At 49.9% G+C, this 15,611-nt stretch overlaps 1 long non-coding RNA gene across 1 annotated transcript in view; it reads right to left on the bottom strand.

Moving 5' to 3' along the window:
• The window catches only part of LOC119970202, a 69,265-nt gene extending 55,126 nt beyond the window's left edge, over positions 1-14,139 (bottom strand). Inside the window, exon 1 of the long non-coding RNA XR_005461561.1 lies at positions 13,817-14,139. This is a non-coding gene — a long non-coding RNA (uncharacterized LOC119970202). The remainder of the gene's footprint in view (positions 1-13,816) is intronic.
• Between the last annotated feature and the right edge of the window lie 1,472 nt (positions 14,140-15,611).

The following is a 15,611-nucleotide window of genomic DNA, read 5'->3' as shown; positions in this document are numbered from 1 at the left end:
ATGTTAAGAAGCTGAGGGCACAAAGTCAAAAACATATGCCTTTAATTTTCTTTTGTTTAAAAAAAAAAGGGATATGCCTAATAAAAGGGCTATGCCCATTTGGCTACTTCAAATCGATTGAGATGTAAACCCAAGTTGATCTTTCCGATCCGTATTCTGGACTCTCAGACTGATATAGCACCCTATCACTGGCCCACTCCCATCATCGGCCATCACTAGCCAAGCTAAATTAACAAGATGAAAGGTCAAAACTGAAACCTTACACATACTGTAGCCCATGCATTTACCCTTTAAGCCATCAGGAAAACTGTATTGTATTTTAATGGGCACCACAATCTTTCCAGAGTTCAAAAGGTGCTATAAACAATGGAACACTGCAATGTTTTAATAGGTTCCAGCCAAAGCCACTTGTGACAACATGGATGAATGAACATAATCAAACACCACAATCCAAAAATATGTGAAGATTCTACAAACTTCCATAATGCCATCCAATAAAAATGTAACTTAATACATCCACTGACTACAAATCAATCGGCACAATTATAAACAGATAGAATGGTCTGGCCTCCCCTATTTGCCGGTGAAAAATCTCAGATCTACTACTGCAAAGTGGAACTTGTCCTGTTGTTGCCATAGAAAGTGACCACGCAACAATTGTAAATATATAATCGTGATGGTTGCTGTTTAAGTAATGATGCCAACTTTCACACCACGTAAATGAATACACACACCTCAATAATAAACTCCAGGGGCTGGTCAGCACAGGGCTAAATAGCTGGCTTTTAAAGCAAACCAAGGCAGACCAGCAGCATGGTTCAATTCCCATACCAGCCTCCCCGAACAGGCGCTGGAATGTGGCGACTAGGGGCTTTTCACAGTAACTTCATTTGAAGCCTACTTGTGACAATAAGCGATTTTCATTTCATTTTTCAACTAATGTAATTTTACCACCAGAGCTTGTACATTTCTTTATTAAAGTAGTACTAATTAATCTCCCAGCAGTCGCTGGGGACATAACTTTAAAGTTAGACAGTCTAAACAGAATGTTGCTGCATATTCCTGCCCACCTACAGCATGACCCATTTTCCGGATACCCCAGTGCAGCTAAATATCAAGTACAACTCTTAATTATCAGACCTTTTATTCCAGCAAGTCTGAAGGGAAACAGTAGTAGCCCCTATTGGGTCGCAGAAACATTGACAGGGTCTGTGAGCGTTCCTTCTTACAAAGCTTGCCGCGGACCAAGGGCTAAATGCTCCCTTTGCACTACTCATTTTGCCATCTTGGCGCTTTTCTCTTCTTTTCAAGAAGGTTTTAAAATGTTGTCTGCAGCACCACAGCCACACTTGCTCAGACGCAGATTGAGGCTCAAACTGTGAAAGCTGCCACTAGCTAGCTGGCCTGTGTATGATATGAGGGTGGAAGAGAGGCTGATTACTGTGTCTGTGCCTGCCTGTGTTTGGAGAGGGGCCAGAGGGGATTATGACTGTGTGTGTATGTGTATGTGTGTGTGTGTAGGGTTGGGGCATGGAGTGGGACTTCAGGAAGTCTTTGGTCACCTGGCAATATGGAGAGCTTGGCTGAAACCTCAGTGTGGAGCACAGTGGGCAGCACGGATGCACAAGTGAATAGCACTGTGGCGCTATAGCACAGCGCCAGGGTCCCAGGTTCAATTCACCGCCGGGTCACTTGTCTGTGCAGTCTGCACGTTCTCCCCGTATCTGCGTGCGCTTCCTCCATGTGCTCCGGTTTCCTCCCACAGCCCAAAGACTTGCTGGTTAGGTGGATTGGCCATGATAAATTGCCCTTAGTGACCAAAAAAGGGTAGGTGGGGTTATTGGGTTACGGGGATAGGGTGGAAGTGAGGGCTTAAGTGTGTCGCTGCAGACTCGATGGGCCGAATGGCCCCCTTCTGCACTGTATGTTCTATGGGGAGTAACAGTCACACATTATATTTTATGCCTGTTCAGAAGCACTCTACTTTCCCCAGATTGGGAGGAGCACTGCTACACATTCAGATAAATTGCTTACCTTGCAAATTAAATCCATTTTGTTTTAAATTGAGTGTTACTGGAATCATTGTGAAGCTGCAGCCTCTGGAACTACAAATACGATTTTGGGCCATTTGAAATCCTCAGTAGAAAGTAAAATATGCATTTGGCTTATCTCACACTAAAATCAATGCTGTCAAGATTACCTTTAGGGAATTTTCATGTGATGTTTTAGGGAATTTTCATGTGATGTTGCTGAAGATTAGCAAGGGCCAAGGTCCATGAGCTGGAGTGACTCAGATGAAGTAATAGACCAGCCAATACTAAAAATAACATTTTTACCGGGACTTTAAAAAGAGTACTAAATTTATATGATAGATAGATAGATAGATAGATAGATAGATAGAACACAGTGCAGAAGGAAGCCATTTGGCCCATCAAACCTGCACCACCGACCCACTTAAGCCCTCACTTCCACCCTATCCCCGTAACCCAATAACCTCTCCTAACCTTTTTTGGTCACTAAGGGCAATATATCATGGCCAATCCACCTAACCTGCACATCTTTCGACTGTGGGAGGAAATCGGAGCACCCAGAGGAAACCCACGCAGGCACAGGGAGAACGTGAAGACTCCGCACAGATAGTGACCCAGCAGGGATTCGAACCTGGGACCTTGGCGCTGTGAAGCCACAGTGCTAATCACTTGTGTACTGTGCTGCCCAATGACGTATAATGATGTATTATATGATGATCCAGAGCACACAAATGTTATTATACCCCAAATATTACTATGCTGCTTTGTTGTGGTTTAGATTTTTGGGGTCTTGGTTCACATTAATTTTCTAGTGTTAAAATGAGTCACACTGGAAAATAGTTTAGGAGACACTGGGATAAATGAACTGCCTAGTGTGCTACTGCACCTCATAAAGGCAAGTTGAAGTTATCTGAGGAAAGAGGACATGATTCCCACTCTGATCTGTATCCAGCGGTACCTACTCTCAACGAAGGACTTCCGGTGGTGATGATGTGCTGAACAGTCACACAAAAGGTTTAAACTCTTTAACTTCGAATTAGGTCCTTTTAACCCAAAAAACGGACACCGAAATAACAACCCCACCCTTAAACTAAATTAACAACCACCCGAGGAAACGCCCTCAAACCAGCCACAGAGCCAGGAAAATGGTAAAAGCAACGAGAGTCAGGAGAGGAAGGTCCAGACTGCAGACATGTGGAGCGAAGCACAGCAGGATATGGTGGATCAAGAGGGATCGCCAACGCGAAAGAGGCCCACTCGCAGCCAAGGCAATGGATGGAGCTCCTTAGAAAGGGACTCCATTAAAGAGATCCACATGGCAGCCATAGAAATCATGTTGGCCCCCTTCAAAGAGGTGCTGGAACAAATTGTACAGAGACTGGAGGCCCTGGAGAAAGTGGCCACAGACGAGAGCGACCAGTTCGCCTCGCTCATGGCAGAAGTGGCAAGGTTGGTGATGACCCAGAGAGGTCAAGGGGAAGGTAGAAGACTCGGAGAATAGGTCTCACCGCCAGAACTTAAAGGATTGTCGGACTCCCTGAGGGCACAGAGGGCAGAATCCCGGTGTAGTACAGTGCCCAGATGTTCCGAAAGGTGGTTTTGTGGGGGGAGAACTTCCCAAGCTCCCAGAGGTAGACCGGGCCCACTGATCACTCCGGCAAAGGCCAAAGCATGAGAACCCGCATGGGCGATTATCGTCACGCTCCACAAATATCAGGACAAGGAGTGAATTCTAAACTGGGCAAGAAACGCAGTCCTGTAGATGGGACAATCCAAATCTATCAGAACATTGGGACCGACCTGACCGGACCGAGTTCAATGGGACCAAGGCGGCTTTATTCAAGAATAAGGTGATGTTCAGAGTGCTTTACCCGGACAGACTCTGGGTAACGTCTGGCAATAAAGAACATGCCGGAAGACACAGACAAGTTCATCCAGAAGTACGGACAGGAAGACAACAATAGCGGACTTATATGGACACAATGTGTCTTTGATCTCCAGGCTGAACACTTACTCAACTTGGGGGGGGGGGGGGGGGGCTGGAAAATATGCTAATATGTGGAAGTAAAGGGGGGCTGCGGCGCAACTAACAAAAAGGAGGGGGTGCCTGGCAAGGATGGGGAATTGAACGGCAGATCCAACAGGTTGCACATGCAGGCAACCAGAAGAAAGAAGGCAATAGTCGGGGAAGGCACCAAGGCAGGACGGATTCCTGGTGGACTTCTAGAAAAACATTTACTGCAGCACTGGCCTCGCACCTGTGGGAGATGTTCAATGACTCGCTATCGAAAGGGACCGTGCTGCCCACGCTGGCACTGACCTCAATATCACTGATCCACAAAAAACCCGACGGAGTGAGGGTCACTCCTAAACACTGACGCCATAGGTCTTGGCAAAGGCCCTACAAGGCGACTTGTGAGTTGCGTGCCTGAGGTGACCGCGGAAGCACAGATAGGCTTTGTCAAGGGTAGACAATTAACGGCAAACATCAGACTCCTGCTGAACGTGATTGTGACCCCACCCGGGGAGGTGACACCAGAAGTGGTCATCTCCCTAGTTGCAGAGAAGACCTTTGACAGAGTCGAATGGAGGCATCTCATGGAAATATTGTAACAGTTTGGGTTTGGGTCACGGTTCATCTCGTCGGGGAAACCACTGACAATCGATCCACTGGTCATCACTCTCAGATCAGCGAAGGGGTGGAGAGGCATTCAGAGGGAAGACAGGGAACACAGAGTCTCACTCTACACAGATGACTTGTTCCAATACATCTCGAACCCCCTAGCCAGCATGGGAGGAATAATGGAATTCCTGAACGAGTTCTGAACCTTCCCAGGTTACAAATTCAACCTGAGAAGAGTGAAATCTTCTCTGTGAACCCATGGGAAGGGAAGGGCCAGGGAGAGAGCACTGCCTAGGTTCCTCTTCCTGTTCTGTTCCCTTTGGATCTTCATTCACCAAAGTAGACAAATTAATCATGGCGTTTGTGTGTGTGTAAGGGGGAATCCATAAGAGCGCCCTGCAAAGAAGGAGGAGTATGGGGATAGAGAAGGGACCTCCTACTCTGTCACCAGGCAGCCACTGCAGAAACGGGATGGGTAAAAAGGGGAGAGGGCTCTTGCACGGGAACATCCTTCTGAGCACTGGCACGTTCTACTCCCAATGCCTCCAGCCAAATACTCAAGAGCAGTGGTGGTGGTCACACTGAGAACATGGAACCAACTCAGGCACCACTTCGGTCTAGTCGCAACGTCCAACATGGCCCTCATCTGCAAGAACCATAGATTTACCCATACAACAATAAATGCCTCCTTTAAAAAGGTGGAGACAGGAGGAAGGAGTACTGATGTTAGGGGACAGAGTAGTGACACTGGGGGAAACTGACGACAAGCTCCAGCTCCCGAAAGGGAACGAGCTAAGATAATACAGATAAGGAGCTTCCTCCGCAAAGAGACAACAAAGTTATCACAGCTACCAGGACACTCCTACTGGACAGGCTTCTGGCTGTGCACAAACTAGGACATGGTAGCTGCGCCGGCGTGTATGGGTGACTACTGGAAGAGGTACTGGATCATCTTCTGGATGATACACGGGTGAAGTGGGAGGAAGAGCTAGGCATGGAGATAGGCGAACGATTCTGGAGTGAAGCACTGATTAGGGCGAGCCTAATGTAGCTAAAAGGTGGTGCACAAGTCACACTTGACCAGAATATGCACGCATGGGTTCTTCACAGGGGTGGAAGTCAAATGTGAACGGTGCCAGCGAGGCACGGTCAACGGCACCCACATGTTCCAGTCGTGTCCCAGACTTGTCTGGTACTGGATCATCTTTTTCGTGGCCAATGTCCAATGTGGTGCTTGGGTGGAGGGTGTTGGAGCATGCCCACTGGTGGCGGTCTTCAGGGTATTGGAACAGCCAGACCTCTTTGCAGGGAGGGGCAGATGTCCTAGCCTTTGCCTCGCTGATTGCCCGCCTGGAGATCAGCAGCGTCAACCCAAGGCCATGTCCGACATAGCAGAATTTCTTAAATTGGAACATGCAAAATTCTCCATTCGGGGATCGGAGGAAGGCTTTCACCACATGTGGAAGCAATTCACCAGCCTGTTCCAAGACCTGTTTGTGACCAGCAACCAATAAGGCAAAGGTGGGGTGGGGGCAAAGGAGGAGGAGGAGAGAGAGAAGGCCACGACAAAAACTGACAATGGAAGAAGAATATGGGGGGGGGGGGGGGGGGGGGGGGGGGGAAGCTGAAAGGGAGGGGGACACCAACCAGGGTACAGGGCAGGCAAGGCAGTGGAGCCAGGGGGGATGAAGGGCAAGGAAACACATGGGTGATGTCACAACAACGGCAACAAGACACACCCAGGTAGCACCAAACACACCTCTAGTTTGTTTTAATACCAGGAGACAACATGAATAAAGTTAATACGACACGGTTGTGGTAACCGATCACTGGGGACCCACTGTACACACTTTACCTTTGTGTGTATATATATATCCTAATGTTCTCTTTTTTCTGCCTCATATACCCACTCTGTAAATAACTCGTTATTACTGTGTCATGCTCCTTGCAATGTTATTATATTACAAATGCAAAACGAATAAAAATACTTTTTAAAAAATGAAGGTTAGTCACGTTCATCATATTAAGGCCTGAAGCTCCTAAATTCCTAATTCCAACTAGGCATCACACCAGTTTCAATATCTTCCTATCAAAGAAAAGAGAGAAAGGCAGGGCATCTCTAAATTTTATTTCGAAGTTCAGCTAGGCAATTATGTTTAATCCTGAAAATGAAGCTTCAGGAAAGATGTCAAGGCCTTGGAGAGAGCGCAGAGGGAATCTATGAACCCACAATGGGACGATATAGAGATTTAAATTTTAAAAAGCAGAACATGAAAAACAGCATTATGGTACAGGGCAGGCTATTCTGAGTATTAAGGCAAAACCTAATATCACAATCTGATTGAGACATGAATGAAATGAAATGAAAATTGCTTATTGTCACAAGTAGGCTTCAAATTAAGTTACTGTGAAAAGCCCCTAGTCGTCACATTCCAGCGCTTGTTCGGGGAGGCTGGTATGGGAATTGAACCCTCGCTGCTGGCCTGCCTTGGTCTGCTTTCAAAGCCAGCGATTTAGCCCTGTGCTAAACCAGCCATCAATTCATTGGGGCACCTTTTACTGCATTTGGAAAGAAATCCTTAGTTTGAAGTAAATAAATATGTCAGGATTCAGATGTCATCAATAATTCACTAACCTTAACTCTTTAGAAGTTTTTTTAGAATTTTAATCCTTCATCTGTGCCATTCTATATGTTTAACAATAATTTCTTATTATAAGTAGCACACTGGCAAAGACAGTTATGCATGGCAAGTAACTGTGAGCTCTTAATATTTGGTTGACTGTCTCAACAGAAATTACCTAAGTGCGTGAATTAGAATTATATAACCAGAGTTCTGTCAAACTTATATTTGTTCAGTCAAAAATTGTTTAAAATAGACATAAATTTCAAAATTACATAATGACATTGCAATGTTTCTTAGTTGAAACAACATTGTACATACACATTAAAATATATATCATCACCCCAAAGATGTGCAGGTTAGGTGGATTGGCTACGGTGAAGTGCCCCTTACTGTCCATGGATGTGCAGGTTAGGTTACAGGGTTATGGGAATAGGGCGGGTTGGGGCGCTCATTCGATGGGTTGGTGCAGACTCAATAGGCCGAATGCCGAATGGCACTGTAGGGATTCTGTCAGTTCATATGAAAAGAATGACAGCCTTAATCCTTCTAAAATCTTTTAAAAACTAAAAGTGGGCTTAAATTTGTGTAGTATTAACCTAGTCAGTTTAACCTGCTTCGAACATTGGTCAAGCACTATGTAGACCTTTGTGCGTTACAATCATTCACAACATTTTCAAATCCTACATTTTAGCAAATAGTGCTTTCATAATGCGAGGACATCTTACAACCCAGATAGATATTTACAACATGATGGTTGCATTCGAAAGTCCATTTTATACTCTAAATGTTCAAAAGACTTGGCAAATTAAGGAAAAAAAGTTATAGGAAGGAAAAGGAAATAACCAAGAGATCTTTCAAATACACCGAAAAAATTAGTTTTAATATTAACGTTTTAAGTCAAATTTGAATGCCAAATGCATTCATAAAAAAGGGAAAGTCTATCCAGGTCTGCACACAGGAAGGCTGGATCACTTAGGCACAGGCAGTATGTAAAATTATAATTACACCCTCAAAAGAACCTCACCCAATTTCCTTTCATTTATTTAAATAGGCGGATTCCTTTACAGGCAGATATTCCAACCCACCTGTTTTCTCAATGTGTCCCCAAACAATCCATCATGCCTGGGTAGATATTGAGATAATCTCCTCTCATTACTCGAGAACATGGAACAAGTTAACACTTAAGGTTTAACAGCTCATCAGAGTTGATCCAGTTCTGATAAAACACATAATCTCGACTAGCGTTTCAACACAGGGAGAGGGGGAGGGAGAGTTGCTGCACTATCAAAAAACTTGTCCACCAAGTTCAAATTGTATAATCTGGTTTCCCTCTGATTTTTTTTTGTTGCATTCATTATTTTAAAAGACCACGTCCTTAAATGTTTTTACTCTCTTTACAAGCTAGGGCGCAGCACTGAACTCTGAAGAGGCAGACAAGCCTAGGACAAAACTGCAGGGTAGCACAGAGTAGGACTTGTCCTGAGAGCTTCTCCCCTCAGACTGGGGGGGTGGGAGGGAGAGAGATGGGGGGGAGAGGGAGAGAGATGGGGGGGGGGGGGGGGAAGAGGGAGAGAGAGAGATTGGGGGGGGGAGAGAGAGAGAGATGGGGGGGGGGAGAGAGAGAGAGATGGGGGGGGGAGAGAGAGAGAGAGATGGGGGGGGAGAGAGAGAGAGAGAGATGGGGGGGGGAGAAGAGAGAGAGAGATGGGGGGGGGAGAGAGAGAGAGATGGGGGGGTGAGAGAGAGAGAGATGGGGGGGTGAGAGAGAGAGAGATGGGGGGGAGAGAGGAGAGAGATGGGGGGAGAGAGAGATGAGGAGGATGGGGAGAGAGAGAGAGATGGGGGGAGAGAGAGAGAGATGGGGGGAGAGAGAGAGATGGGGGGGAGAGAGAGAGATGGGGGGGGAGAGAGAGATGGGGGAGAGAGAGATGGGGAGAGAGAGAGAGAGAGAGAGAGAGATGGGGGGCAAGAGAGAGAGAGAGATGGGGGGAAGAGAGAGAGAGAGAGAGATGGGGGGGAGAGAGAGAGAGAGATGGGGGGGGGAGAGAGAGGAGAGAGAGGATGGGGGGGAGGAGAGAGAGCGAGATGGGGGGGAGAGAGAGAGAACGTGATGGGGGGGGGAGAGAGAACGTGATGGGGGGGGAGAGAGAGAGAGAGATGGGGGGAGAGAGAGAGAGAGATGGGGGGAAAGAGAGAGAGAGATGGGGGGAAGAGAGAGAGAGATGGGGGGAGAGAGAGAGATGGGGGGAGAGAGAGAGAGATGGGGGGGAGAGAGAGAGAGAGATGGGGGGGAGAGAGAGAGAGATGGGGGGGAAGGAGAGAGAGAGAGATGGGGGGGGAGAGAGAGAGAGAAGAGATGGGGGGAGAGAGGAGAGAGAGATGGGGGGGAGAGAGAGAGAGGATGGGGGAGAGAGGGAGAGAGAGATGGGGGGGAGAGAGAGAGATGGGGGGGAAGAGAGGAGAGAGATGGGGGGAGAGAGAGATGAGATGGGGGGAGAGAGAGAGATGGGGGGAGAGAGAGAGAGGGGGGGAGAGAGAGAGAGATGGGGGAGAGAGAGAGAGATGGGGGAGAGAGAGAGAGATGGGGGAGAGAGAGAGAGATGGGGGGGAGAGAGAGAGAGATGGGGGGAGAGAGAGAGATGGGGGGAGAGAGAGAGAGATGGGGGGGAGAGAGAGAGAGATGGGGGGGAGAGAGAGAGATGGGGGGAGAGCGAGATGGGGGGGAGAGAGAGAGATGTGGGGAGAGAGAGAGATGGGGGAGAGAGAGAGATGGGGGAGAGAGAGAGATGGGGGAGAGAGAGAGATGGGGGAGGGATGAGAGAGAGATGGGGGGGAGAGAGAGAGATGGGGGGGGAGAGAGAGAGATGGGGGGGGAGAGAGAGAGATGGGGGGGGAGAGAGAGAGATGGGGGGGGAGAGAGAGAGATGGGGGGGGAGAGAGAGAGATGGGGGGGAGGAGAGAGAGATGGGGGGGAGAGAGAGAGATGGGGGGAGAGAGAGAGATGGGGGGAGAGAGAGAGATGGGGGGGAGAGAGAGAGATGGGGGGAGAGAGAGAGATGGGGGGAGAGAGAGAGATGGGGGGAGAGAGAGAGATGGGGGAGAGAGAGAGATGGGGGGAGAGGAGAGAGATGTGGGGAGAGAGAGAGAGGGGGGGAGAGAGAGAGATGGGGGAGAGAGAGATGGGAGAGATGGGGGAGAGAGAGAGATGGGGGGAGAGAGAGAGAGATGGGGGGAGAGAGAGAGAGATGGGGGGAGAGAGAGAGATGGGGGGAGAGAGAGAGATGGGGGTGAGAGAGGGAGAGATGGGGGAGAGAGAGAGATGGGGGGAGAGAGAGAGATGGGGGGGAGAGAGAGAGATGGGGGGAGAGAGAGAGCTGGGGGGGAAGAGATGAGATGGGGGGGAGAGATGAGATGGGGGGGAGAGAGATGAGATGGGGGGGAAGAGAGATGAGATGGGGGGGGGAAGAGATGAGATGGGGGGAAGAGAGATGAGATGGGGGGGAAGAGAGATGAGATGGGGGGGAAGAGAGATGAGATGGGGGGGAAGAGAGATGAGATGGGGGGGAAGAGAGATGAGATGGGGGGGAAGAGAGATGAGATGGGGGGGGAAGAGAGATGAGATGGGGGGGAAGAGAGATGAGATGGGGGGGAAGAGAGATGAGATGGGGGGGAAGAGAGATGAGATGGGGGGAAGAGAGATGAGATGGGGGGAAGAGAGATGAGAGGGGGGGGAAGATAGATGAGGGGGGGAGAAGATGAGATGAGCGGGGGGAGAGAGAGATGAGGGGGGGAGAGATGAGATGGGGGGGGAAGAGATGAGATGGGGGGGAAGAGTATGAGATGGGGGGGAAGACGATGAGATGGGGGGAGGCAGAGATGAGATGGGGGGGAGAGAGATGCGATGGGGGGGGAGAGATGAGATGGGGGGGAGATGAGATGGGGGGGGAGAGATGAGATGGGGGGGGAGAGATGAGATGGGGGGGAGAGATGAGATGGGGGGGAGAGATGAGATGGGGGGGAGAGATGAGATGGGGGGGAGAGATGAGATGGGGGGAGAGATGAGATGGGGGGAGAGATGAGATGGGGGGGAGAGATGAGATGGGGGGGAGGAGAGATGAGATGGGGGGGAGAGATGAGATGGGGGGGAGAGATGAGATGGGGGGGAGAGATGAGATGGGGGGGAGAGATGAGATGGGGGGGAGAGATGAGATGGGGGGGAGAGATGAGATGGGGGGGAGAGATGAGATGGGGGGGGAGAGATGAGATGGGGGGGAGAGATGAGATGAGATGAGATGGGGGGGAGAGATGAGATGAGATGGGGGGAGAGATGAGATGAGATGGGGGGGAGAGATGAGATGAGATGGGGGGGGGAGAGATGAGATGAGATGGGGGGGGGAGAGATGAGATGAGATGTGGGGGGAGAGATGAGATGAGATGGGGGGGGGAGAGATGAGATGGAGGGGAGAGATGAGATGGGGGGGGGAGAGATGAGATGGGGGGGAGAGATGAGATGGGGGGGGAGAGATGAGATGGGGGGGGGATGAGATGGGGGGGGAGATGAGATGGGGGGGGAGATGAGATGGGGGGGAGATGAGATGGGGGGGAGATGAGATGGGGGGAGATGAGATGGGGGGGGGAGATGAGATGGGGGGGGGAGATGAGATGGGGGGGAGATGAGATGGGGGGGAGATGAGATGGGGGGGGGAGATGAGATGGGGGGGAGATGAGATGGGGGGGGAGATGAGATGGGGGGAGATGAGATGGGGGGGGAGATGAGATGGGGGGGGAGATGAGATGGGGGGGGGAGATGAGATGGGGGGGGGGAGATGAGATGGGGGGGAGATGAGATGGGGGGGAAGAGATGAGATGGGGGGGGAGAGATGAAATGGGGGGAGGGGAAGAGATGAAATGGGGGGGAAGAGATGAGATGGGGGGGGGGGAAGAGATGAGATGGGGGGGGGAAGAGATGAGATGGGGGGGAAGAGATGAGATGGGGGGAAGAGATGAGATGGGGGGGGAAGAGATGAGATGGGGGGGGGAAGAGATGAGATGGGGGGGGGAAGAGATGAGATGGGGGGGGGAAGAGATGAGATGGGGGGGGGAAGAGATGAGATGGGGGGGAAGAGATGAGATGGGGGGGGGAAGAGATGAGATGGGGGGGGAAGAGATGAGCTGGGGGGGGAAGAGATGAGATGGGGGGGGGAAGAGATGAGATGGGGGGAAGAGATGAGATGGGGGGGGAGAAGAGATGAGATGGGGGGGGGAAGAGATGAGATGGGGGGGAAGAGATGAGATGGGGGGGGAAGAGATGAGATGGGGGGGGGGAAGAGATGAGATGGGGGGGGAAGAGATGAGATGGGGGGGGAAGAGATGAGATGGGGGGGGGAAGAGATGAGATGGGGGGGGAAGAGATGAGATGGGGGGGAAGAGATGAGATGGGGGGGAAGAGATGAGATGGGGGGGAAGAGATGAGATGGGGGGGGGGAAGAGATGAGATGGGGGGGGAAGAGATGAGATGGGGGGGGAAGAGATGAGATGGGGGGGGAAGAGATGAGATGGGGGGGGGAAGAGATGAGATGGGGGGGGAAGAGATGAGATGGGGGGGGAAGAGATGAGATGGGGGGGGGGGGGAAGAGATGAGATGGGGGGGGGGGAGAGATGAGATGGGGGGGGGGGGGGAAGAGAGATGAGATGCGGGGGGGGGGAGATGAGATGGGGGGGGAAGAGATGAGATGGGGGGGAAGAGATGAGATGGGGGGGGAAGAGATGAGATGGGGGGGGGGAAGAGAGATGAGATGCGGGGGGGGGGGGGAAGAGATGAGATGCGGGGGGGGGGGGGGGAAGAGATGAGATGCGGGGGGGGGGGGGAAGAGATGAGATGCGGGGGGGGGGGGGGGAAGAGATGAGATGGGGGGGGGGGGGGGGGGGGGAAGAGAGATGAGATGCGGGGGGGGGGGGGGAGATGAGATGGGGCGGACGACTAGGGTAGGAGAGGAAAGGCCCCTTAGTAAAAGCCCCGGTCGCCAGATATAACACCGCGCGCGCTGCAAAACCTTCCCGTGCCCTATCTGAATAATAATATTGAAACGGAAGGGGACATGCACATGATATAAATAAACACATTCTAAATGACACTTAATCTAAGGGGAAGAGTGAGGTAAACATACAGCGACCTGGGGCGCCACTACCCGCAGACAACATAAGATGTCTGATCCCCCAAAATGACAGTAAAAGTATTGGATATGAAAGGAAGAAATAAAGATTACTGGGTTTAAAAATACTGGTCATGACAGACGGCTAGGTTGCACCAGAGTACAAAATGGGTGAATGTAAAAGCGAGTTAAAATATACAAGGACAATACTTCATGTTTTAACCTGGCTCACCTCAGCAGCCAAACCCTCAGCGATTCCACATGTTATTCCCTCATCTCCTTTCTGCAGCATATTTAATCTCGCTCCGATTCACACACAAAAATGCAACCCCCCCCCCCCCCCCGGCGCGCATTTTTTAAAAAATCTTAAAAGGTCGGAGTACTTACCTCGTCAGCCTCGGTCTCCTTGCAGTTGGCCATGATCCGCACAGCGAGCGACCCTGCAGAAAGTTTCTGTTCACTGGCTCACCGGGCTGACTGGTCTGAAAGGCGAACGCGTCCCTGTGTGGCGGTCTTTCCGCCGGATGGATCCAGCCGCTGTGTCACTACAAAACGAAAGTGGAGCCAGTCCTCTGTTAGTCATCGCCTTGAGCAGACTCCTCCTTCCTGTGACAGAGCCGGGAAGGGAGCAGGCACCTGCCCGCCAGGTACACTCCAGCAGCATCATACACACTCACTGCACATCCATATTTGTAGCTGCAACAGAGGCGTCTCGGTGGGATTTTCCTAAGAACTCGAAACGTTAACTCTGTTTCTCTTTCTCTCTCCACAGATGCTGATAGACCTGCTGAGTTTATCCAGCATTTTCTGTTTTTATTTGAGGCATGTCTCTATCTCAAGTGGCGGTGCAGTGGTTGTTATACTAGTTTAGCGCTCAAGGAACTTAACTAACAATTAGCAACTGTGAGTTCAAGTCTCCCTAAAACAGTTGGTAATTTTGAATTGAGGAATGGAATAAAAATGATGACTCGCGAATCTGTTGGATTTTCCAAAGGATTCAATTGTTTCACAAATGTTTTGCCTGCTGTTTCGGAATGGTGTATTTTTAGGAGAAGGAGGTGGAGGGGGCATAATGCAGGTCATTTACCAGAGACACACTTTAAATTATTTTCCTGCAATTAAACAAGATAATCCAGTTAAATGGAGTGGCTCCAAGGCACATTGAATAGTGGTGCAACATTTATGGTCAGTACATTGGATTACATGGAATATATGACATAGAAATAGATCAGTCGTGTGGTGATATGCATCACTGTAAATACACAAGGGGTTACTGTAAATATGCTACAACTAAGTGAATACTAGAGGGCGCACCAGAGACGTCATGACATGCAGGCATACAGCTAATGAACACATAGAATAGGACATGACCAATGGGCAGTCAAGATACCCAGAGATGACACTACCACAAGGGGGCATGACACAACCTATATACAAGTACAGGGCACACATTGCTCTGTCTCTTTCCATAGGCGACACTTAGAGAGTAGGACAGGGACAGATCAGAAGCATCACACCCACCACGTGGCTTAGAGAAGACTGGTTAGTTAGACTGAGTTACTATAGCAAGATTAGCAGGAGAGTTGAACTCATAGAGAACTGTGCTAATGGTTCAATAAATCACATTGAACTTACTTCAAAGACTGGAGTATCTTTTGGTCAAAGCTGCATCGAGTTGCAGCCTGTGTTATCCCCGAGTACATAACACAAGTCGGACTAACCAGTCTTGGCTTTGATAAAGACTCACCCCGACTTGAAACATTAGCTCCGTTTTTTTTTTCTCAGCCATTTATGCTCCACTCCAGCAAGATGACAGAACATAAGAGATGGAAGAGTGGCCCTGATAAATGATGATATAATGACATCAGTGAGAAAAAACCTTACAGCAGAAAATCAGGAGGTAGAATCAGTGTGGGTGGAGATTAGAATTAATGAGGATGGCGGTGCAGTGGTTAGCACTGATATATCATGGGACCGAGGACCCGCGTTCCATCCTGGCCCGGAGTGTGGAGTTTCATGCTCTCCCGTGTTTGCATGGGTCTCACCCCACAACCCAAAGATGTGCACGGTAGGTGGATTGACCACACTAAATTGCTCCTTAATTGGAATTTGTCTTTAAAAGAATTAGCGAGGATGAGAAAACATTAGCGGGCATACCTTCTTCAGTTCCCTGCACAAAGGC

Source organism: Scyliorhinus canicula, chromosome 8 (assembly GCF_902713615.1).
Source record: "Scyliorhinus canicula chromosome 8, sScyCan1.1, whole genome shotgun sequence".
NCBI lineage: Eukaryota > Metazoa > Chordata > Chondrichthyes > Carcharhiniformes > Scyliorhinidae > Scyliorhinus > Scyliorhinus canicula.
This window is presented reverse-complemented; position numbering and strand designations above follow the sequence as displayed.